General features: G+C 39.3%; 1 pseudogene; it reads left to right on the forward strand.

The window, feature by feature from the left end:
• The first annotated feature begins 227 nt into the window (after positions 1–227).
• On the forward strand, positions 228–1749 carry LOC148028920 (glycosyltransferase family protein 64 C3 pseudogene; annotated as a pseudogene).
• Positions 1750–23959: the final 22210 nt, after the last annotated feature.

The following is a 23959-nucleotide window of genomic DNA, read 5'->3' on the forward strand; positions in this document are numbered from 1 at the left end:
GACAGACTGAGGATGTGATTGGCATAAGAATAATTGTGCTTGAAATCAAATCATTTGGATACTTAGAGAGTTTGTGGATGTGCCTGAAATCAAGTCATTTGGATGCTCAGACAGAGGGGGATGTGCATAGTTGTGCTTGAAATCAAATCTTTTGGATGCTTAGAAATATTGGAGGTCACAGTCAAGTGGCCTCTAGGTGACACTGATTGGGAAAAGGCAAATTCATAATGGTTCTTTGCAGACATGCTGTGCACCAGATCCTCATGATTATCATTGCGCTCTGCATCTTCTTGTGCCTCTGCAGCATCTGCTTGTCTCAGTATCCCAGCACCTGCAGGAGGAGCCTTTATCCTGAGGTTTGGAAGCTGAAATCAGATCAGCTCTCCATTCTGATCAGCGGCTTCGCAGAGGCTTGCTTGCCCCTCATCAAGCAGATTGCACGGACATATTTGGTCTCGTCTATAGTTCATTCCATCTGTATTCTGTGGGGAAATACATCTACACCTTGAACACTCCTCAATCAAACTGATCTTATCAGTCTTGGAACACCAGTATATGTGGTGAGGCAGGATACAACCAGCCTTGATGATAGATTTCTGCCTCGACCCTATCTGAAAACCAGGGCTGTTTTGATCTGTGATGATGATATCACTGTTGATTTGGATGATCTCAAGTTTGCATTCCAGATATGGAGGGAGAATGATAACCACTTTGTTGGCTTTTTTTCCTCGATCACATGAATATCATTTGCACACAAAAACATGGATTTACACCTTACATCCTGACAGGTACTCTATAATGCTAACAAAGTTCATGATTTTATCAACTGAATTCTTGTATAAATATACTTGTGCCATGCCCCAGAGTGTTAGGGATTACGTAGATGACAACATGAACTGTGAAGACATTGCAATGAATTTTTTAGTGCCAAATCAAACAGATTGTGGTCTCTTGCTTGTGAATGGCAAGCCCAGGGATTGGGGAGATACACGTAAGTCTGATGGTGATCTTAGTAGCTATGCTTTTAAGTGCGAAGAAGCAACGCAGAAAGAATCGTGGGGCCTGCATTACAGCTTTTCATCGGCTCTGGGGTGGAATGCCACTGCGCTACGGTTATGGAAAGGTCATTAGTGGTGTGGAAGAACAGGTTGTGTGTGAAAAACATGGCATTCTTGTTTCTTGCAGTGATCAATCAGAGGAATGATCCTGCTTAATCATTTTTTGAATCATCTTAAGTAGCTGGCATATGTGTGGTCGTTGGCCAAAATTTCAAACATACTGGTTACCTTCCAATTGATTTTACATTTGGTCTATAAATCATCTGTCCTGCATGCCTTTCTGATTGAGGAACAAACAAAAGATCTGACAATGTTGAATCAAGCTGAGAAATGGGTGATTGAAAAAGTAGTCAAATCCCACATCTTTTATTATGCAGTGAGATGTCCTGTTCTATGCTTTGTAACTGTTGTTACTGGTGTACATTGTGCAGCCTTGTACTGTATACTAACACTGTATGTGCATCATTCAGAAGTGTTGGATGAAACAAGCACAGGAAGAGATGGCCATTTAGTAGTTAAGACAAACATCGTTTATCTATGTAGCAAAATGCCATGTTGTATGCACTCCATACAAGTCTGATTATGCGGTGGCTTTGTGTGGCAGCATTGTTATTGCAGCTTCAACAGACTAAGCCTCAGCTGTATCATTGTGCCAAAACAAGAGAGAAATGTTCAAGCTAACTGTTTAAAACTACTGTGAATATCCTCTGCCAGCTATAGTTTTCTAAGCTTAACATATTGCGTGTTTTAGGTTGTGTGCTAAACTGTGAATATCCTCTGCCAGGCTTTTGTAAGATTAACATGTTGTATGCCTAAGCTGTTGGATTTTGGCTGTGTAACTGGTACAGCTAATCAGTTATTCTGCTCCAGCCATGCTGTTGAGGCCATGTATTTTTTGTGAGGATAGACTAGGGTTCTCAAAGAAAACATAGAGTGTATGAACATGACTAACACAATGAAGTTAGACAAAACACAGAAGAAAGGGAATTAGTGAACTAAGACAAAACACAAAAGAACAATAAAGGAAATGGATGAGTGCTCAATGAAAACTCAATGAACAAGCCAAGTATGTGAAGTGTGATACAATGGATGCTCAAGGAGTGGATGGTTGTCTGCCAAGGAAATCAGGATGTCAAATGGCTGAACGACAGCAGGAGTGGGCTTATAAAATGAAAATGCAACAGTTTGGGTGGTCAAAAACAGCTAGCACAGCACTGTCAGGTTTCTGGAACACAGTTTGGCAGGAATGAGGTCAAAAGCTGAAAATGTGGTTGTCTAGGTGACTGAAAACAGCAAGCACAGCACTGCAGCAACAGAGTTTGGATGTAAGAATGATGAGAGGAAGGCCCATGGTGGCCATAGGAGGATGTTGAAGAATGCAGGGTGGCAGCTCCTAGGTTACTAGGTAGTAGGGTGGCAATTGAGGAAGGACAATAAAGATGATGATGGCAATGGTGAAGAGTAGCAAGAGCAGGTGGAGAGCTAGCAATGATGTGGAATAACAAGGGATGCATCCAGCAAAGATAACGATTCCCTTTCACAGAACATGTTGAGCCAATTTTCCTACCAAAGTTCTAGATTCTTGTATTTAAGAAATGAGGGTGCACTATTGTGCTCATGTGCGCGTGCCTGTGCACATGTGCACACATGTGAAACGACCTCTTCCTTTAATTTTCTAAAAGAAACTCTTCTTTCTCGAAAAAACAAGGTATCCACACAATTCAAGGCTAAGTGGACCACTTAATTGAAGTTAACAATGGTGGATAAGTTTTTTTGGGACACGCATACACCTTGTCACCACACCATTGTATAAGCACTTAATTGAAGTTAACAATGGTGGATAAGTTTTTTTGGGACACGCATACACCTTGTCACCACACCATTGTATAAGCATATGTCCTAAAGTGTAATGCTAATCAATATTTCTAGGTCTATTTTGAATAGGATGAATTCTTGGCAATAGCTAGGTAGCTTAACAACCCTCGGCTAGACCCAAAAAGGATAATTGAAGAGAATGAGTAGACTCTTATCCTTCATGTACTTTATTTTTTCATTTTAAGGGGACACTTCATTTTTGTTGATGAGGCATTGTCCAAGCAAAACCCTATTGCATCAACATACACCTTATTGCATTTCCTTTGCATAGCCTTGTGTTTTGTGATTTGAACACTAGTAGTGGTAAACTTAGCGGTAGGTAGATGGCTTAACAACCTCTATTAGTTCCAAAAGGGATAATGAAAGAGAATGAGTAGACTCTTATCCTTCATGTACTTCATTTTTTAATTTTAAGAGGGCACTTAGATAAGTGAACAATTTTGTTGTTGAGGCACTATTCAAGAAAAACCCTATTGCATAAGCATACACCTTATTGCATTCCCTTTGCTTGTGTTTTGTGATTTGAGCACTTAAAGCAGTAGTAAACTTGGGATTGTGGACATCTCTACATAGCATCATGAGCTTGCATTACTCACTCTAGGATTGCAATTAACTATCATAAAACCTTTACCTTGTCATGCCTTTTGCATCAACATCTTTGATGGTGGTTAGACAAATTATAAAAAACAAAAAAGCAAAAATATGAGTCTCATAGAAGATTTTTGTCACCTTGTAATCCTTTCTAGCACCCTTGGCTCTATATCTTGATTTCATTGAGGTGAAACTCTTGTGCACTTCAAAAGAAGTTATCCATAATCTCTATGATTGTGGTAGATCCTTGACCAGTTCCTTTTGATACCTTGATCTCTTTGGGTTAGGACATTTTGGATTAAGATTAGACAACAAGAAAGGGATGTTGATGTTGAAGAAAGAAGACAGGCTAATGAACAGCCCCCCGCTCCCCCCCCCCCCCCCCCCCCCCAAAGACTTAAGAATAGGTATCGAGGGGCAAGAACTTGATGGGGGGGGGGGGGGGTTCCCCAACCTAAGAATAGGTATTAAGGAGCCAAGAACTTGATGCAAGTAGAAGATCAAGAAAATGGAGCATAGTTGGAAGATTTGTGCATAAAGATAAACATTGTGCTAGTTAGAAGGATAAATTGAAATTATGGTAGCCAAGGATGTGAATGCTCAACTATCAAGGTAGAATTTAAAATCCATGTCATCGGCCCAACGAGGAACAAGAGGTTCCTACAATGTTAGTCCTTGAGTGGAAAACAAATCCAATAAAATTAGAGAGATCAAAACTTGTATTTATTGCTTTATATTCAGATGCTTTGGTGGGAAGATAAATATGTAAAGTAATTCTAAGAGTGGGTGTGCAGCTAAGAAGTGAATGAAGAGGCCTAACAAGTGAGTATACATACAAAAAGGAATGGAGAGACAGAAATATCAATTGAAGTTAAGGAGCTATAGAATAACCATCTTAAGTTGCACTAGTCTATTTGGTAGAAAATGAGATTAGCCTAAAGACCTAGCTAGACATGTCTAGGGAAAGACTAGTCTAACTTCATTGAAAGGGTTTAAATCTAACTAGCTTAAGAATCCTCAATCTACATTAGGAATCTTAAGAATTTAGTCTAAAGGGGGAGGGTTGAACTAATCAAAGGATTCATAAGCTTGATTGATAGAGGGGATGGTCTAAAATCCATAACACAAGCATCAAGCATGGAGAAACACATATTGGAAGTATGGTGGACCCAAGAGAGCTTGGAAGAGAGTGCGCATTTATGACATCACTAGATGATGCATTGAGTAACAAAATAATGTGAAGCATAAACAAGAAATGAGGATAAATGGCAAGCAACTCAATAATGATGAAGCTCACATGAGCTGCCCAAAAATTAAGTCACCAACAACACTAACAAGAAGCTAGAGTGAAGGATGAAGCACCAATCAAGAGCGAGTGAACAATGAGCACACAATGTGTGGGGTGCCAAATAGGGTTGTCTTTGTATAGGCTATAAGTCAAATGTGGTTGGAGTTGCATGAATGAGAGTTGAGAGGACTTACTATGAGTGCCTTATGAGAAGGACCCCATGTCACTTCATAGAGCACCACACATGTTTCTAACACCTTGTCTTGATGCTCAAAAACTGTTGAGTATGGAGAGAAACATAATGATTAGAGAAGACAACAAATTGTAGAGAAATAAAATGATACAGAGAAGACAAAAAAGTGTAGCAACCATGGATACGTAAGTCGTGCACATAAATGGATGTGCCTCAAAGATAGCACAAAGAAGACTTCTCAAGTGTAAAACATGGATGAAGAAATGACTCCCTACAACTAGTAGCTTGCCAATGTTCAAACTAGTAAAAGCTTGAAGAGGACCATCAAATACTCTTCAACCATATGGTGTGTCTAAAAGGCCACAAAATGTTGAAGAAGAAGAGTTAGATCCCCATCCACAATCATGACATGATTAGACTCACAAATCACCTCCTAATCACAAACACTTGATTTCTACAAGTGAGTGAAACCAAGAGTACACCTATGTGCTCCTCACAATGAGCACTAGATATTTCTAGCGAGGGCACTAGTTGCCCCCTCTCAAACACCACTTTTTGTAGCTCTCGCCATGATTAGGTGAGCTAGGAAGTTTGTTGCATGGGCTAAGAGAAGTCTACATTGATGGAAGAAAATTGAAGCTTCCATTGACCATAAGACCACTCACCAGTAGATGAATCATCCAATGGACACAAATGAGGCTACTCTCTGATGAGAAGCCCCCTTCTCATAAGATATGGCCGATAAGGATTCACTTGAATTGTCTTCTTGAAAGCTTATGCACTTCCACTATTTGTGGACACTTATAGCTTCCCTTCAAAATTCACTAGCAACTCCTCCACAAAGATGTGCATGGAGAGGCGGCTTTGCCAATGCATAATCCTCCACAAGAAGTACACCAACCATGAGTAATGTGAGATGAAGGATATCTACTCCAACATGAGAGATAGATGTTATCTTACCTTGCCAAGCATAAGATGCTTCAATATGGGTAGCACAAAAAGTGAATTAGGAGAGAGACACTTTGATAGATTGAGAGCCTCTAGAGTACCATGAATGGCCTTTTTGTGGCAAAAATCCTCCATATCTCAAACATCTCGAGGTGCCATGCTTGAAATCACATAGGAGAAATCCTTGTGCACAAGTTGAGGAGTTAATGTCCACGATCATGACCAATATATGTGCCATAGGTGGATGAGCAATGTATACTAACTCAAAGCAAATGAATAATAAATGTAGCACAAAATGTGTGGGATGCCAAACAAGGTTTCCTTTAGATGGTCTACAAGGACAAGACCTCGAGAGTCTCACATGTATTAAACTCTAGAGGACTCACCATGAGTGCCTCAAATGAAACTAGAATAACATTTTCTAGAGTAGCATTTATATTTTTAACATAACCAACTTGGGACATATCCCCTCTCCACTAGCATGGAGTAGCACTATCACTACAAGGTGTGAAGAAATTAATTGTTGTGTTGAAAGATCCAAGAAATTAATCGTTGTGTTGAAAAACCCAAGAGTGCAAGAAAGGTGAAGTGAAAGCTATGGAGGATGGAGATGGAGAGAAAGGGAAAGCGAAAATTGGAGCCCTTCCAAAGATGGCAAGAGGGTGAGACCCAGTGCATTATGATTTGCACAAACTCACTCTTGCTTCATTAGAGCTAGATGCGTCTTAAATAGGTAAATAGGCATATATCTCATGTAGTACATGGCTTATGGCGCACACGCACACACACACACACACACACACACACACACACACACACACACACACACACACACACACACACACACACACACACACACACACACACACACACACACACACACACACACACACACACACACACACACACACACACACACACACACACACACACACACACACACACACACACACACATGTGCACACACATTTTGCCTCTTCTCCTCAACATCCTTTCACATAAATCCCCATATATCATCAGTGCTCACAAGCATCACATTTCTCAAGATCCCTTGTGGTGCCCAAATAGGTTTCATTCCAAGACAGTATACAAACATGCACATTGGGTAAAATGGAAAGATGAAAGACATACAACATTTGCTACATCATTGGTGCCTCACACGTCATTAGTGCTCGTGGGTACCACATTTTTTATTAAGGTGGAGCTACTCTTGGGTTAAGAGAAGAAGACTTAGATTTTGGCAAGGTTCCTTTAGCCTTTCAATGACAATTATCATCACAAAGGCCAAATTAGCTCTACAACTGATGTAAAACCTATTTATTTAAAGCACACACTGCTAGGAAGTTTCCTTTTAGTGTGCCCATTTTCCTTTGGTGGATCACCAGTATGAACGGGATCCCTATGTTGAGTCGGTTTTGCTAATTGGAGAGTAGGGTGCAATATGCATGAGGGGGTTCCCAACACAAGAGCATTTGGGGTTGGAGTGAGATAGAATAGAAGAGAATTGAGAGGTGCATAGTCCATGGTGGTATTCCTAGCAACAGGCTGCACCAGAGTGCATGGTGGCATACACTTGAGGATAGTAAATATGAGTAAAAATAGGATTAAAATCTAAAGGATAGTATAAGCTAATGAAGTCTAAGGTGCTAAGCCTAGATGACTGTAGGAATAGGGAGAGATGGGTGGAAATTTAGAATGTAGGGCATCGAACTCATGCTCATATGAAATAGAGAGGAAACAAAAGGTGGAGTTTGAGGTCAACAATTAACCTTGGCTGTGAAGCAACAACTATGAAAGATGAAACACAAACACATGCATGAGCGTATGCGTGTATAGTATGAAAGCAAAAGGTAATCACTAAAAGAAAAGAAATACAAATAGAAATATGATGGGTCTTTCTTTATGGGCTAAGGTTCATAATAAATAATGATGATGCCCATAAGAAAAAGATAGGTGTGCCCCTTTTGTAGCACAAAATATTGGCCCTCAACTGTCATTCTTTTGTGAGTTGTTCATTGTAAATAGGCTTACTTGAAAAAATATCAAAATATGCCAAATTTTTAAATATGAGTTCTATATGATACATATAGTCTAACTATAAAAAGACACATGTAACTCACTTGGGGAATATGGTTATAATAGGGAATTGTTAGATGATATTGTATCGGCCTCTTTACCCTATAAACAGGACTAATGAAACGTTGGGTGTTGATGAAATCATTGACTGACATGGGATTGGGCTTGTAGTGAATCACATCATAACACCCAATCTTCTTACGTTTCCTGTGCATGACTACAAGATTATGAAACTATGGGTTTTGTAGGATTGCGACAATTGTGGGACTATTGGAACTGCAAGACTGTAGAAAGTGTAGGATTGTAGGTTTTGTAGAACCATAGGGAGAAAATGTTAGTGGATATGTTAGTTCATGTGTGATGTATGCTAGTGTGGGATGGGCACACCTTAGATATTTTAGGCATTTTATATTTGTCATTCTCATGGTATTTGAAGCATTTGTTGTTGGTTGATTGGCATTTAATGTTGGCCAACTAAACATCATTTATGGTATGGATTTGGCCTATATATTTTGGTCACTCCCTCCATATTATGTGCATTACCATGTACATGTTTTGTGGAGAGAGGGAGTCAGTCTTGGTTTTGGACTGTTCATATGAATGTATAGGACTATTTTCAAATTGCAAACACATTGTTTATTGCCAGATTGCAAACACATTGTTTATTGTCTAAACTCATGTATGGCAATTCAAATGCATATGGGCTAAATATTATAAAATTTGTCATAAGCCATATTCTCAGGTCTTGGTCTATATACTGATGTACATGCTATATAGAGTTTGGACACAATCTTTTATGTCACATACATAATCTATAGTTGGATTTCAACATATATTGGTTTCTTGTTGTTTCTTATCATCTTCTTCGATGGAAATTCATCTCTCTATGTTATGATCCTCTTCTTACTTGAGTCTCTGAGACTTTTGGCCATACATGATAAATCCCTTAGCATCTTTGGTGAACTCAACATGAAATGCCAAAGAAAGAGTTCTATAGTATGGGAGACAATACAAATTTTTGTGAAGTTTGGCAAACCACGTAGTAAATCTAACATCTCAAATATTAAATACAAACAATGTTATAAAACTTAAAAGAATCGAATAAGTTAACAAATTCACTATAATGAGCGAGATGCACAGGAACTAAGGGTTAGATACCTAGTCACACTGACCGGGGTATAAAGGTGTAAGAGACCCAGTTTAGGGCATCGATGTATAATCAAGAATTGACTCTCTCCTTCAACTTCCATGGCTTCCTCCCTCTCTATCCCTTCTTTCCAGTCTTTCTCTTTCCTCTCTTAGTCTTTCTCTCTCTTATTCTTCCTCTCTTTCTCTCTCTTCTTCTCATCCTCCCTCTCCTCTCAGCTTTATTCATTACAATTGGTATTAGAGCATTAAGCTTTGGTTGTTTCTCCCTTTCCATTTTTCTAGTCTAGCTTCCTTTTCAATTTGGAAACCCTAGTTACTCAAGTAGTAGGTAAATGTAAAGCAAGGAGTACTATAGTTAGTGATAGCTTTCTTGAAGACAAGAAAGAGCTTTGGTTGGAGCTTTTGACACATTTGGAGAAAAAATTGTTAATTTAGTAGGTCGTCACTCTTCCCTATGCAACTTTTAGGGGATCACAGGCCAAATTTAGGGTCTTAGGAGTTAGAGAAGGAGAAAAACCCTAGTTACTTTTTGCTTCAATCCTTCTCTCTCTCTCTCTCTCTCTCTCTCTCTCTCTCTCTCTCTCTCTCTCTCTCTCTCTCTCTCCCTCCTTTTGCAAAAACTGCCATGGCAACCATGCCCAAGAATCCTCAAGATATTCACTCCCACACTTCCAGGGCATCCAAGGCAGTATGGCCTCTAGGTAGCCCCCAACATTTTTCCAGCACATTTCATGTTGAGTGGACTACTTCTCTCCTGCCACTCTTCTGCAATCAATCTCTACCTTGGCTCTTCTGGCCTTTAAGCAGTTGATTGGGGAATCTTGCTTAGGATCTTGACCTCCCTTTTCCAACATTTGAGCTCCCCTACCTTGAAAACCCTAGCTCATTGTTGTACACAATTTTGGATAGCCATTAAAGCTCAGTCCAAGGTCTCAAATTATTCCATAACCTCTAAAATATTAGCCCTTAGGAGCTTCTTCATCCATTCTTGGCCACATTAATCCAGACTGAAGACACGAAGCTCAACTTGCAAAGGTTTATCATGGCCATCCATGAAAGTTCCACTTAAATATTTCAACTCTTGAAGAGCAATCTTAGGATCAACCATGGGAGCCCCCACCATCAAAAGAAGTATAAAATTCTTGAAGATTATCCCCATTGAAGGTGTTTTGCTTTTTCGGGCTAAATTAATGGAGGATTTGAGGCCATTATTGGATCATGATTCATTCATCCACTTCAAGCAGCACTAAAGAATTATGATAATTAAACCTTAATCTCTCATTTTAATCAATTTTAGAACTAAGTCCTCTTGTTAGAGAGATTTAAGGGTGCATATTGCCTTGTAACTAGAGTTGTCCACCTTGAATGCATGCTACCCACATTGACTTAGCAGCTTGCTTGCTTCTGAATTGCATTCCAATTCACAAGGACAAATCTATCCAATTAGTTAATACAAACCCTAATACATCTTTGTCATGTGTGTATTGAATTGATCTCAAGAGAGTAATAAGCCATTGTAAAAGGGTAAGTGGCAGCCAGTGAGTCCAATTCTTGCATTTTATGAAAACGCCCAATGTTTCTTTTCCCACATGCATCTCATGATAGTTGAATAATAATTTTTTTTTCCATGTATACTTCGGCTAAGAGACAGCCCAATGCTAGGCAAGGTGGTAGGCCAAAAGAGGTGACACTCCCTTACCACTTAAGACCTTGAAGGGGTACACAACCTGGCTCGAGGGGAACTTTGCCCATCTCTCAATGATCTAGAGTCCAATAATTGTATGCAGGTATAGGTCACTCCATGATCACCCCATTTCCAATTATATACCCCCTAATATGAGGCACTTTCATTGATAAAGAAACCCATGTATGGCACTTGACATGTATGCAATCAATGCAAGATGTACAACACTGAGGCTTCCATATGCAATGATGTCAAAGAAAACTAATGATTAAATGTACTTAGGATCATACTCAATAGGCTATGTACATTGATTACTATGATTCTTAGGCTCCTTAACCCTTGGGCCACTCATACAATGCGAATTTGGACCAGGGCAAGCAATGTTTTAGTTGTAAGAATTCCAAGACAATCATAGAAAGCTTGCTGTGGTTAATTCTTTATTGTACCTTGGAGAGAGCCCCATATCTCACCTTGAAGAGGGCATCATCCCCTTTGATTTGAATAAAAAATATTCCCAATCGGAGTTACAATCTAAATGCCATTTTTGTGTACTGAGGTCACTATGGATGGGGTTTTAGGATAGGCACAGAGATTCAATTGTAGAATTCTCTAATCATTCCCTATCACAATTATTAATAGCTCATCTCAAAGAGACATTTGTCCCCTTCTATTTGAATCAAGAATATCCTCGATTGGAGTTGTCTATTAGGAGTTATGCCTATTTTATTGATAGTGGACCTTGTAGACTACACTCTTATGGCAGCACAAAAAAGTAAGAGCACAGTCCATGGTGAGGTCCGGAAGGAGATTAGACACTCCAAGGCCTCAATAAATGAAAAACCTAGCTCGGCACAATATTATAATAGTTTTATGTGAGAGAAGGTGTGATATGGACCCTTATCTTATGCTCAATCACACCCTTTGTCAACATGAGCTCTGTCACATGGAAAGGCACAATGACAGTTGCCAATCATCATTAGATGCTCTCAAAAATTGATCTTGTGATAAAGCAAATGGCACTATCCAACTGTCTAATTCCACAACCTCAATACAAGGTAAGGTAAGTGACTCCAAGCGTGAATCATAATGGTCTCCATTATTGGGCCCACTTCTTCATGGTCCACAGGGTATTCTTGGAGCTAGGGGCATTCCTCCTACTTCCACATTTGAGGTTGGCGAGTCCTCTCATAGTCATGACATGCCTCTCTTGAGCTCTCCCATCATCCATGTAGCCAATCCCCCTATGAGACTCGTGCCTCCCATAGGAAGAAGCTCCCCCACTCTCCCTAGGAGCCCCAATGGCACTTATTTGGCTCAGCCCCATAATGGATAGCATGCTATTAATGGCTAGCATAGTAGCAATGGGAAACATGGTTATCAGCAGTGGCAACATGGATTCAATGCACAACATGGCATGTATGGACAACATGGTATGTATGGGCATCATGGTATACATGGATAACAAGGCTATCATGGGCACAACATGGCCCCAATGAACTCCATGACAAGATTATTCTTACCAAGTACATTGGGCAATCACCATCCCCATCAAACTTGGAAGGATGGACTTCCAAATTGGAGTCATACTTTAATATTTACCCATGCATTGATGATTTGAAAATTCTCTTCACCTCTCTCCACATAGAGGATTTTCCCACACATGGTGGTGCTATATCAGCCATGAGATTGATTATTTTATTGACTAGGATAACTTTAAGATGCATATGGTCCAAGTCTTTGTATCCCCAGTGGAAAAAGAGTGGTTGGCAAGATGATGGTATCGGCTTGACCAATGTAATCTCACAGTGAGAGAGTATACAAATCAATTCATGAAATTGAGCATGTATGTTGAGTATGAGTAACAATGCAAAATTACACAAGTACATTTATGGGTTAGAGCCTAGCTTATTCGTTGATGTGATAACTCAAAAGCCTTCTACCTTGTTCAATGCAATTGAATTGGATGAAAGATATGCATAAAGTACCATAAAAATGAGAATTTTTAGTAAGGTTTTGGACATCCCTGCATCCCATTGAGGCATGGTCCGTATGGGTGTGTTTTTAGAGGCAACTTGTAGCAGCCCCAAAATACCTATTTACCCTCTTCTATGCCAAAAGAAAACATGGCACTTTCGGGATATTAGTTAGCTCTAATGATGAGGGTAAATATGCTGAAAATGCACCTCAAAGTGCATTAGCCCCAAGTGATCCAAGTGGTCCAAAATTCATTTTCCCAAATGTTGTGAAGGAGTGAAAAAAAAAGGCTTATGTTTTAAGTGTGGTAATAAGTACGTGGTAGACCATGCCTTAAATGCCCCTACAAGACAACAAAGGTCAAAGTTCATTGCATGTATATAATGGAAGATTGGCACAATGATGAGGAGGAATTACATGCCTTACTTTCTGCAAATAACTTTATGCATACTAAAAATGAGGAGTATGCAGAGGACTTGGACTAGGAGCAGTTTTATGATTCAGAGGATGGGTTTCCCTTTGACCTAGGTGGCTACCCACCTCATGATCTTGGATTGATCACCTCTACTATATCCCCCCCCCCCCCCCCCCCCCCCTCTAGCTACCACTTTCCTATGCTCCATCTCCTTGGATGCATGGACTAGCTCTAGGAGCCCCAATACTCTATGCATTCAAGGAAGTCTTAATGAAAAGCATGTATTTATCCTGGTGGATAGTGGTAGTACACATAGTTTTGTTAATAAATCAGCCATTGATAAGTTGAAATGTACCCCTATGGAATTATAATACATCTTGAAAGTTTAAGCAGTAAATGGTGAAGAAGAAAACAACACACATGTATGCTCCAAGGTTTCCCTATGCTTGGCTAAAAACTACGTGGCATCAGTTGATCTAATTATGTTAAGCATGGGCCCCATTGATGTTGTCTTGGGTTGTGACTGGCTGAAACACTTGGCTAAAATTGTTGTGGACCTCTCAACTCTACCTCGAGTTTATGATGAATGGACAACTCATCTACTTAGAGGGAGTTTGTGAGATACTGCTAATTTTCAACTAATCACATCATAGCAACTCAAAAGGGAGTTTAAATGCTCACATATGTTTTTCTTACACTTGAATAAGGAAAATTCAAGTTAGGCCTCTAAAGTATTTAGGAATTCAGCCTTGAAAGCTTTACTAGAGGAGTATGATGATTTATTTCAAATACCCATAGCCCTTCCCCCTAAGAGGCAAATGGACCACCCACTTTATCTCAAGTCCCATTCTAAGCCAATGAACAAGACATATTATAGACTCTTCGAGTGTAAATGTGAAGATGCTGCAAAGCACATCAAAGAGTTATTTGAGATGTGATTTATTGAATTAATTTTCTCATCTTATGCATCCCCAATCTCACTAGCCAAGAAGAAAGATGGCTCTTTTCACATGGGCACTGACTACAGGGACTTGAATAAGATTACAGTTAAGAATCGGTATTCTATCCCACATATTGATGACTTGTTGGATGAGTTTTAAGGGGCATCGTATTTCATTAAGATTGATTTGTGCTCACACTATCATCAAATATGTATAATGGAGGGTAATGAGGTCAAAATAGCTTGTAGGACTGATCGTGGGCTTGATCATTTTCTAGTGATGACTTTTGGATTGACTAATTCCCCCACCACATTTTAGAGCCTCATGAATAAAATCTTACACCTCTTTCTTTTCAAGTTTGTGCTCATATTCTTTGATAACATTCTTATTTACAGCAAATCACAAGAGGAGTACTTGTTAGACAAGTGTTTGATGTCTTGAGAGAGCATAGGCTATTTGCTAAGGAAAGTAAGTGCTTGTTCATTTAGACATGAGTGGAATACTTGGGGCACATTGTTAGTGAAAATGGCATACAAGCTGATCCAAAAATGTGCAATGTGTTAAGGACTAGCCCACACCATCAAGCACTACCTCATTATGTGGTTTCCTTGGTCTCTCTTCATTTTATAGACATCTTATTAAGCATTACGCCACCATTTTAGCACCTTTGATGACATATTGATTAAAGAAGGAATTATTTTTTTGGGACACTGTTGTTATCGATTGCAATTTTAACTTGTTGAAGGAGATGATTACTTCAGCCCCTATCCTTGTATGCCATGGCTTCTCAAAAGAGTTTACAGTTTAGTGTGATGCTAGTGGTTGAGGTATTGGTGATGTCTTGATGTAAGGGCATGGTGCGATTGCTTTTACGAGTCATAATCTTGAAGAAAAGGAGATGCAAATGAATGTTTATGACTAATAGATATTAGATATCCTTCATAATGTTAAGAAATGGCACCATCATCTATATGGCAACCATTTTAGAGTGAAGAGTAACCATTGAGTCCTCCAGTACTTCTTCACTTAGTGTATTTTGACTCCTAACTAGAGGAGATGGGTGGAAACTTTGTAAAATTATGATTTTGACATCTCTTATACTAGGGGCAAAGATAATATAGTGGCTAATTCACTATCACGGATGTGGGCATGCAAAGTATCTACCATTTTAGAGTTTCATAGTGATTGGATTGAGGAGCTTCAGGAAGCCTATTTACTAAATGAGGACTTTGGACACATATTTCAAAAAATATAGCATAGGTTAATGGATAAAAACTCCCTATATCAACTCAAAAATGGCCTTATATGGTTCCATGGCAAGATTGTCATTCCCCACACTTCTCCCTTCACATGGAAGATCGTGGAAGAGATACATCCTTGCCCCACTACTAGTCATTTGGGTGTTTTCAAAACATATGATAGGATCACCAAGAGCTTTTAATTGGAAGGGCCTATGGAGGGATGTCAAGGATTTTGTAACCAATTGTGTCCCATGCCAACAAAATAAGGACAATACGTTTAGTCTAGTTAGTCTGTTGTAGCTCTTGCCTATCCTTGAAGGGAAATGGACACATATCACTATGGATTTCATTATTGGCTTGCCTATCACTAAGAAAGGATGGAATAGCATACATGTGGTAGTTGATCTCCTCACTAATGCTGCCTACTTTATTCCCACTAAACCTTAGTATATCGCATCAGGTGGCCACTCTGTTTATGGAGCATGTATTTAAGTTGCATGGGTTACTGCAAGAAGTCATAGTGCTTGTTTGGAATGCCGAGTTCACGAGAAAATTTTGGTAGGAAGTTTTCACATTTATAGGCACCAAGTTTGCTCCATTCACCGCATACCACCCATAGACTAATGATAAGATCGAAATGGTAAATAAATGACTTGAGACCTACCTAATACATTTTTGTCATGATGTATAATATGGTTGGGATATGTGGCTCCGCTTGGCTAAATTTGCATACAACAACTCCATCCACTCTAACATTGGGGTTTCTCCTTTTGAGGCATTATATGGGTATAAGGTTCCCCTCCCTATGGTCTTGTTCAATGAAAAGATCAATCCCCAAAGTAAGGAGAAGTTAGAGGGTATGTAGACCCTGCTTTACTAAAGTAAAGTGAATATTCAAAAGGCACAATATCACATGAAGCTTTGTGCTAATGAGAGAAAAAGGCATTTGTAATTCTAAGAGGGAGAGCTAGTTCTATTGAAAATGCTTTAGTCTCATTACTCCACTCTTAAGGAGGGTAGCAATAACAAGCTAGCCCATCATTTCTATGGCCCCTATCGGATCCTAAAGAGCGTTTGTGACTTGGCTTACTGTCTAGATATTACCCCTACCTCCAAGATTCACAATGTGTTTCATGTAAGTTAGCTAAAGCCCTTCATTGGCACCTCAGTGGACTATGTGAAAGAGCTACTTCCCATGGATGAATAATGCATCATTCGGTATATCTGTGATGTAATCATTGGGCAATGAGATAAATACTTACGATTTTGATCTATCAAGGAATACCTCATCAAATGGCAAGGCCTACCCCTAGAAGAAGCCTCTTGGTGCCTAGCCACTATCGTGGAAGAGTTTTCTTACCTCTGAGAGACCCAACATGCTAAAGACTCTAGATGTAGATCTACCCCGTTTTGGCTCCACACTGCTTGCAAACTACACACTATTTTAGAATAATTTTTGTAGCTACATTAACTACATCTATATGCTTTATACATGGGCTAAAAGTGCTTGTTATAAGATCCATTTTTGACATGTGTCACACCCCATTTGGAGTAGCCCATCAAAAGCTATGGTAGATTTATCTTAGCAAGCTTGTGGTGGATAGCATGCTGTCCATAGTCTTCATGCCCTCAGTTAAAATTAATTGGTGGCACAGTTCCCTCGCAATCATGCCCATGACATATATGTTAGCTATACCTTGCCTTATGCTCCATTATGTGCCCCTCCTCCATCAAATCTTCTCATTGTAATGTTGATCGAAGTAGTACTCTATAGCCACATTCACTAACGAAACTATCTTTTGTTTTTGAGGGCAAAAAATTTTGGGCTTGAGATGGAATTTCACAATTGAGGTGCATGAGAACTAAGGACTAGATACCAGTCACACTAATCGGGTTATAAAAGATGTAAGAGACCCAATTTAGGGAATCCACATATAATCAAAAATTGACTCTTCACCTTTTTCTTCAACTTTCATGGCTTTCTTCCTCTCTCTCCCTCCTTTCTTGTCTTTCTCTCTCCTCTCCTAGTCTTTCTCTCTTTCTCTCCCTTTTACTTATTCTCCCTCTCCTCTCAACTTTATTCATTACATTCACATAGAGTTAAAGAAAAACATACAATAGGGCCCAATCTCCCCCATGATAAAAACCATGGTTTGCCATCCTCTATTATGAAATAGATATAAAGAGGTTTCCTATAGCTTGCTACAATTGATTCAAAAAATTATGTGTGCCAAACTATGATATTTTGACATTAGCATCATATTTGGAATGTGCTAAAACCTCCAAAACAACTTCACAAGCTCTGAATTTTGACTCTACACAGGGGAGAAACAACAAAACTAAAATTTTAACATGTTCTCTTATTTTGTATGCAATCCTAGTGCATTTATAAAGAAATTGTAGGATTTTTATTTTGTTTCCAGATCTCTTTCTGTGTAGGAAAGATGTCTAGGTCTAAGATAGTTGTAAAGAAGCTTCCACTCAATTAGAGCTCCATACCTTGTTTATCACAATGAAGTAGTTACTATCTCAAAATGTGGTCTTTCATAGTGCTACTTCTCAGCCTACTAGAAAATTGATCCCCTCTCAACCTATCTTATCATCATCAAGCTAGCCTCCAAAGGGTCCTCCTAAGTATCTTACATAAAATGTAGATAGAGGTTGGGTACAATGGGCGAAGGAGAATCAAAAAGTACCAACACTCTTTTTATCAGATCATTCCAAAGCCTATCTTCTCAAGAATTATATGTAAGTCTGTGTAAGATCTCTATCAGCACAAAAATTAGGAGGTAGTTTCTACCATAGGGATAAAAGATACATTTAGGATATTTGGAACTCATTCAAGTGCCATTTTTTAACTAGACTTACAAAATTGCATCAATATATTTCATACCGATTCAATATTTATGTTAACTTCTAACAAAAGTTATTGGTTCAACATAGTCTTAATTCCACTTAGAAAGGGTAAATAACATGATTAATATATTACTATTCATGTACTAATTGAGTTTTTTACATTGGAGCATTTACAAACTATGTTAACACATTATATCTCCATATATGTAAGATTCTGTAATGTAAATACATAGATATTATTCTTGAATGTATTTCACGTTCTTTCAAGATTAAGTTTATGAAAATAGCATTGCATGTGGTCCAATATTAAAATTGAGCCTCATGCAATGCTATTGACCAATTTGCATGGGTCTCAATGTAAATCAATGTGAGAAACAATTTCAAAATTGAACTACAACATGATGCTCAATCTCAAAATTGAGCCTCATTTACATTCAAATTGAGATTCTTGTCGAGTGATCACTACTCACAAGGATAAAAAATACAATTGACTCGAGATATAAGCCATTAAAACACAAGCTATCAAAAGATAATGCACAAATATGGGCTAGTCCAAAAGAACATTATGGCCACCTATATTCTCACATTTATGTTTCTTCCCTGCTATCTAGCCATATTTAGAATTTTTGTGAGAAAACTCTGGATCTTTTGCTAGGATGACCAACATTGTAATGTGTGTGATGAGTGATGTTCCAGCAGGTGTTGGCAATACTGAATTGTCAATGCCATCCAAGACATGGATGTCCTATACTATAGTAGGCGTAACCGCCTTTCTTTAGTGGCCATGTAAGCATATGTAGAGACTTTGAATTCACCATGGCCTTCCCATCATCTCATCACATCCATTTCTTATCACCAAACTTGTAGATAGATTGTGTTTAGCACATGCTATCCATTGATGTGTTTGGCACAACTACTAATGAGAATCCCAAACCTGGAGGTTATTCCTCATATAGGATGTTTGTAAGTTGCAATTGCAAAAGGGAGGCTTTAAAAAAAAACTTTTAGTTAATCATCAGTAGAATATAGGTTGAGTGAAGAAGTAAGTGTATATTTTAAGTGAGGTTCTTCTGCTAGTGGTATGTAGGAGGATGACAGATTGTTTGCTATGCAACATGTGATGAAAGGGTTGTCTACACAAGGCAAAGCAGATGATGTATGGTATATAGACTTAGGGGCATCTAACCACATGACTCCTCATGGAGAGTGGTTTGACACATAGTAGAAGGTGCTCATGGATATGTTTTCACAGGGGATGATACGCATCATGACCTTATGCATACATGTACTGTTCCCTTGATGATGCATGGTGATAGGAAAACGAGTCTCTATGATGTGTTACATATACCATCCATAACCAAAAACTTGCTTTTTGTGGGACAAATATTTGAACAGAATCTACAAGTTAGATTCAATAGAGATGGTTGCTACATTGAAGAGTATGGTGGTCAAGGCTGCAAATGCATTGCTAAAGGCAAAATAAATGCCAAGATTTTTACATTGGATACAAAAATTCCAATTGAATACTGCTATGTATTCACATGACAATGCTGCAATAAGGGACATTGAGATATGGCATAAAAGGATCGGTCATGTAAATGTTCAAAATCTAAAGAATATGCAGCATAAGCAAGTTGTAATTGGACCCTCACAGAATGCATCTCTTGGGGGATCGCGTTACTATGTGTCATTCATAGATGACTATAGTAGGTACACATGGTTGTATGTGCTGAAGCACAAGAATGATGTCATGGATGCTTTTCAAGACTTTAAGAGACATGTGGAGAAATAATTAGCTTGCTACATCTCATGCTTGAGATATGATAGTGGCGGAGAATATGTTTCTAAAAACTTTGATCACTTCTTGGAAGCCCATGGGATTAAAAGGAAATTGAAATGTAGGTATACACCACAACAAAATGGTGTGGCAGAACGGAAAAATAGGGTGACCATGGAATCGGCTAGAGCCATGTTGTTTGCCATCATTTTATGTGTAGAAAGTGGAAAAAACACACTAGAACAAGAAGGTGGGGTTGAACTGAGGCAAATCCTCATGCTTCAGTCCCCACAAACATTCACAAACATTGCTCTTAATTTTCATTAATTTTCCGCACCCAAAATGCATTTTTCTCCTATTTTTAGTGATCTTTCTCTATTTTCCTTGTATTTTCTCTTTTTTTTGCATTATTTTATTACCAAAAATTCAAAATAGGTTATGGGCTGTGGCCCTTAGTTCCTTCTTACAGCAAGAATAAAAATTTAGTTGGTGTTCCTATTCATTTTTCCATTTTTATGTCCAAAAACATCATTTTCCCTTGATTTTCCATATTTTACGTGTTTTAGTGTATTATTTTGAGCCACAAGATGCATATTTTTCTGATTTTCTGATTATGATCAACAAATACTCATGGAAAACAGCAACATAAACAATTTTTAGCCCACATGAACAACATTTTATCAATCAAAAGCCATGAAATCTCAAATTTCCTTTGAAAAATTTGAATTACCGCTTATTTGCGTGTTTCGGGTTTCATGTCCATGGCTGCAAATCTGAAAATCAGCAGCATTTCATGTCCAGCACAATCACAAATCACCATTTCCAGCCCGTGGAGCAATCCGATCCATGCCGGACAAGCCTCCATCATTCTTTCTTCTTCCTTCTTCTTCCCACATGAATTTCCCCTTAGAAGAGAGAGAGGGAGGAGAGAGAAAGACTAGATTTCTATCTCAACATTCAGGCCATCAATTGAGGAGCGAAGGGCGGCGATAAGATCCACAGACAGGAGGGAATGAAGCCCCATAATCCATTAGGCAGGGTGTTTGTAACATCCATGATGCCCTCTCTCCATCCATGGCGAAAAAAATGGCGCCCTCTGTTGATCACGTTTTTTCATCCCTCTTCATTCTCTCTCCACATTTTTTTCTTCATAAGGTGCATAAATTTTTTTTGGGGGGGGGGGGGTCCAAACTCAAAAGGCATGCTCAAATTTGGCCTCCCAAGTGTCCACCTTTTCATATCTTGACCATTTTGTGGCCATTTCCCCGTCCGGACTCCGAATTGAGCTTTGAAAAATCCTGGGCATCCACGAACATATCTGCACATAAACAACCAAAGAAGCATCAAACTGATACAAAACAAATATATAATAAAACTCAACACAATGCTCCCCCTACCCTTGGACAGAACCAAGGCATGACATCCACAAGGAGTAGGCCTAGCATCATCTAATAGAAGATCCAAAGTGAGTCGCTAACCACCTGCTCCAACACAGCCAAACTAAAAAAACCTATCAAAGAGGTTGCCCTAAGTGGTAGTCTGCACTACTTACCAACTAAAGATAACACAACTAGGAGCTCCTACAAGGCGAGGACTCCTATAGCTTGATCAAAGAGTATTTTGTTTTAGTACATGTCTTCTTTTAGGGTTTATATTGGATGAACATACTTGGGTATGTAAAAAGGAGGGAGCTGAGCGTAGTGACCCAAGGAGAACAGGGCATCGGCCTCAGGACCTGTCTCGGCACCCAAGAACCTACCAAGCCCTTGCAAGGCGACACTTAATCCTTTTCTAACGCTCACTTTTATTTTTGCCCCAACATTTCTTGTTTTGTCATTTTTTTTCCAGCAAGAAGCCACCCCTAGGAAGATAAGGTATTGGCCCCAGGTCTGATTCGTCCCCAGGAACCTACCAGGCCTTTGCAAGGCAATGATCAACTGCTTATATATTTTCATTTCTTTTCTTTTCTTGGGATAGGGGTTAGAACCCCTTTTTACACACCTTTGTATTTATATTTATCTTTTAGGATGTACAGAGTTTCTTGGCATAATCATTATTAGCTTCTGGCAGGCTTCTCTAACTGCCTCACTACTAACAAGAACTCCTAGAACGGCTGCCTAGCAGGCTAGCAAAATAGGGCCACTAGGACTTCCTTCTAAAATAGGTATTTCGATGCCTGACAATGTCTTTACAGGAGGCAATGACTACTCCGACCTCCCTCAAACATACTTAGCCTAAACCTGGGACTTCATGCCTTGGTTGCGGGTCCCCAACAAAAATGTATCCCCTCGACAAGTACAAATACACATATAACAGGAAAGAAAGGTACTCGTAAAGGAGAGGTATCACCTGGATTGGCCACAAGAAGCTTCCATCGCAGTAAAGGCTCCTCCAGGCTCCACCAAATTCCACGAACACGAAACCTGTCCAGCACAACACGTAAAACAAAAACCCGATTAAATGCACCCGCACTAGACAGGGAAATGGCCCTCTTGGCCTAATGAAATCAAACACTTCACTACAAAACTAAATCGGCCCTCTTGGCCTAATGAAATCAAACAATACTACGCATAACATCCTCCTGGAAACAACTATGATAGACATCAAAGCATACCATTCCCAGGGGAACAGGGCTCGTAGCCCTAAACTAGGTGCATTAAATTATGACCCATCCCTCCTGCGTATATCGCAAGAGGTGTTCGCATCACATGTTGTCTAATTAGTCTGTGGGTCCAAGATAATAAAGGCAGATGAGTCTCGCTTGCCCTCTGCATCACCCAGATCAACCATCGTCTGCCAAAGAGGGCATGTTCAGAAAGCATACCCCAGAAACGACCAGGTCCTGTCTCACCATCAATAGATATATCGGGACAAGGGCCACAATTAAAGAAGAGGTCTTCTTCATACGCAAAATTAGCCAAAGAATCGGCAAACTGATTCCAATGCCATGGAATTAGCTGAAAAGACACTCAATCAAACTCATCTAGCAGGGCTATGGCAGTATGATGATACATGCAAAGGATGGGGTTTCGTACCATGTACGTCCCATTGAGTTGATTTAAAACCAACTGAGAGTCCCCTTTCACCAATAACTGGCGAATACCACCCTTCTTTGCAATATTCAAACCCATTATCAGGGCTTTGTATTCAGCCATATTATTGGTAAAATCCACCCCGAGATAAGCAACTAACTTCATGACAATGCGTCGTCGGGGGTCTCGGATGACAACTCCTACACTTCCTTTTTTGCATGCACCCCTGGACGCCCCATCAAAGTACAAGGTGTACGTCCATAAAGGGTTTACATATCCCGCCATTCGGAACTCTACTCGTAATTATGGTAATCAAAATTCAGCATATTCAACAGGTGGACTGTAGGCTCCATCCCTCCATCATCATTGAATTCAACAGGGATGCTCGTCAAAATTTGTAGGCAGTGATGGCAGAAGACCTTGATCTCCCAAATAAATGTCCTGCCTTCTTGCTCAATCACCTTGTATCCTTTGCTCCACCAAATGAGATTTCCTTCATGATACATCTGTTCTAAATATGGGTGTTCTAAATAAGGGATCAGATGACCCATCAACCTCTATCACGATTTCCTTGCAGATGTTTGATCGATCTCGCCTAGACCTGCAAGGCAGTCATAGCATTAGTGCAATCAGAAATAATAAGCTTTAATCTTATTAAGATTAACCTTATTTTTAAATTCTATCCCCTCAAGGTCAGCTAACAAGATTGTGGATTTATTCTTTCCTATTCTAACGATCCTATAGGGCCCATCCCATTTGGGCTCTAGCTTGCCTGGAAATAATTCACGTCGTGCATCATAATATAGAACAAGCTGTCCTTTCTTGAAGGTGTATTTCTTGGCTTTGAGGTCGTGTAGCTGC

Source organism: Lygodium microphyllum, chromosome 11, assembly GCF_053477565.2.
Source record: "Lygodium microphyllum isolate KBCC chromosome 11, Lygodium_microphyllum_v1.1.10, whole genome shotgun sequence".
NCBI classification, from domain to species: domain Eukaryota; kingdom Viridiplantae; phylum Streptophyta; class Polypodiopsida; order Schizaeales; family Lygodiaceae; genus Lygodium; species Lygodium microphyllum.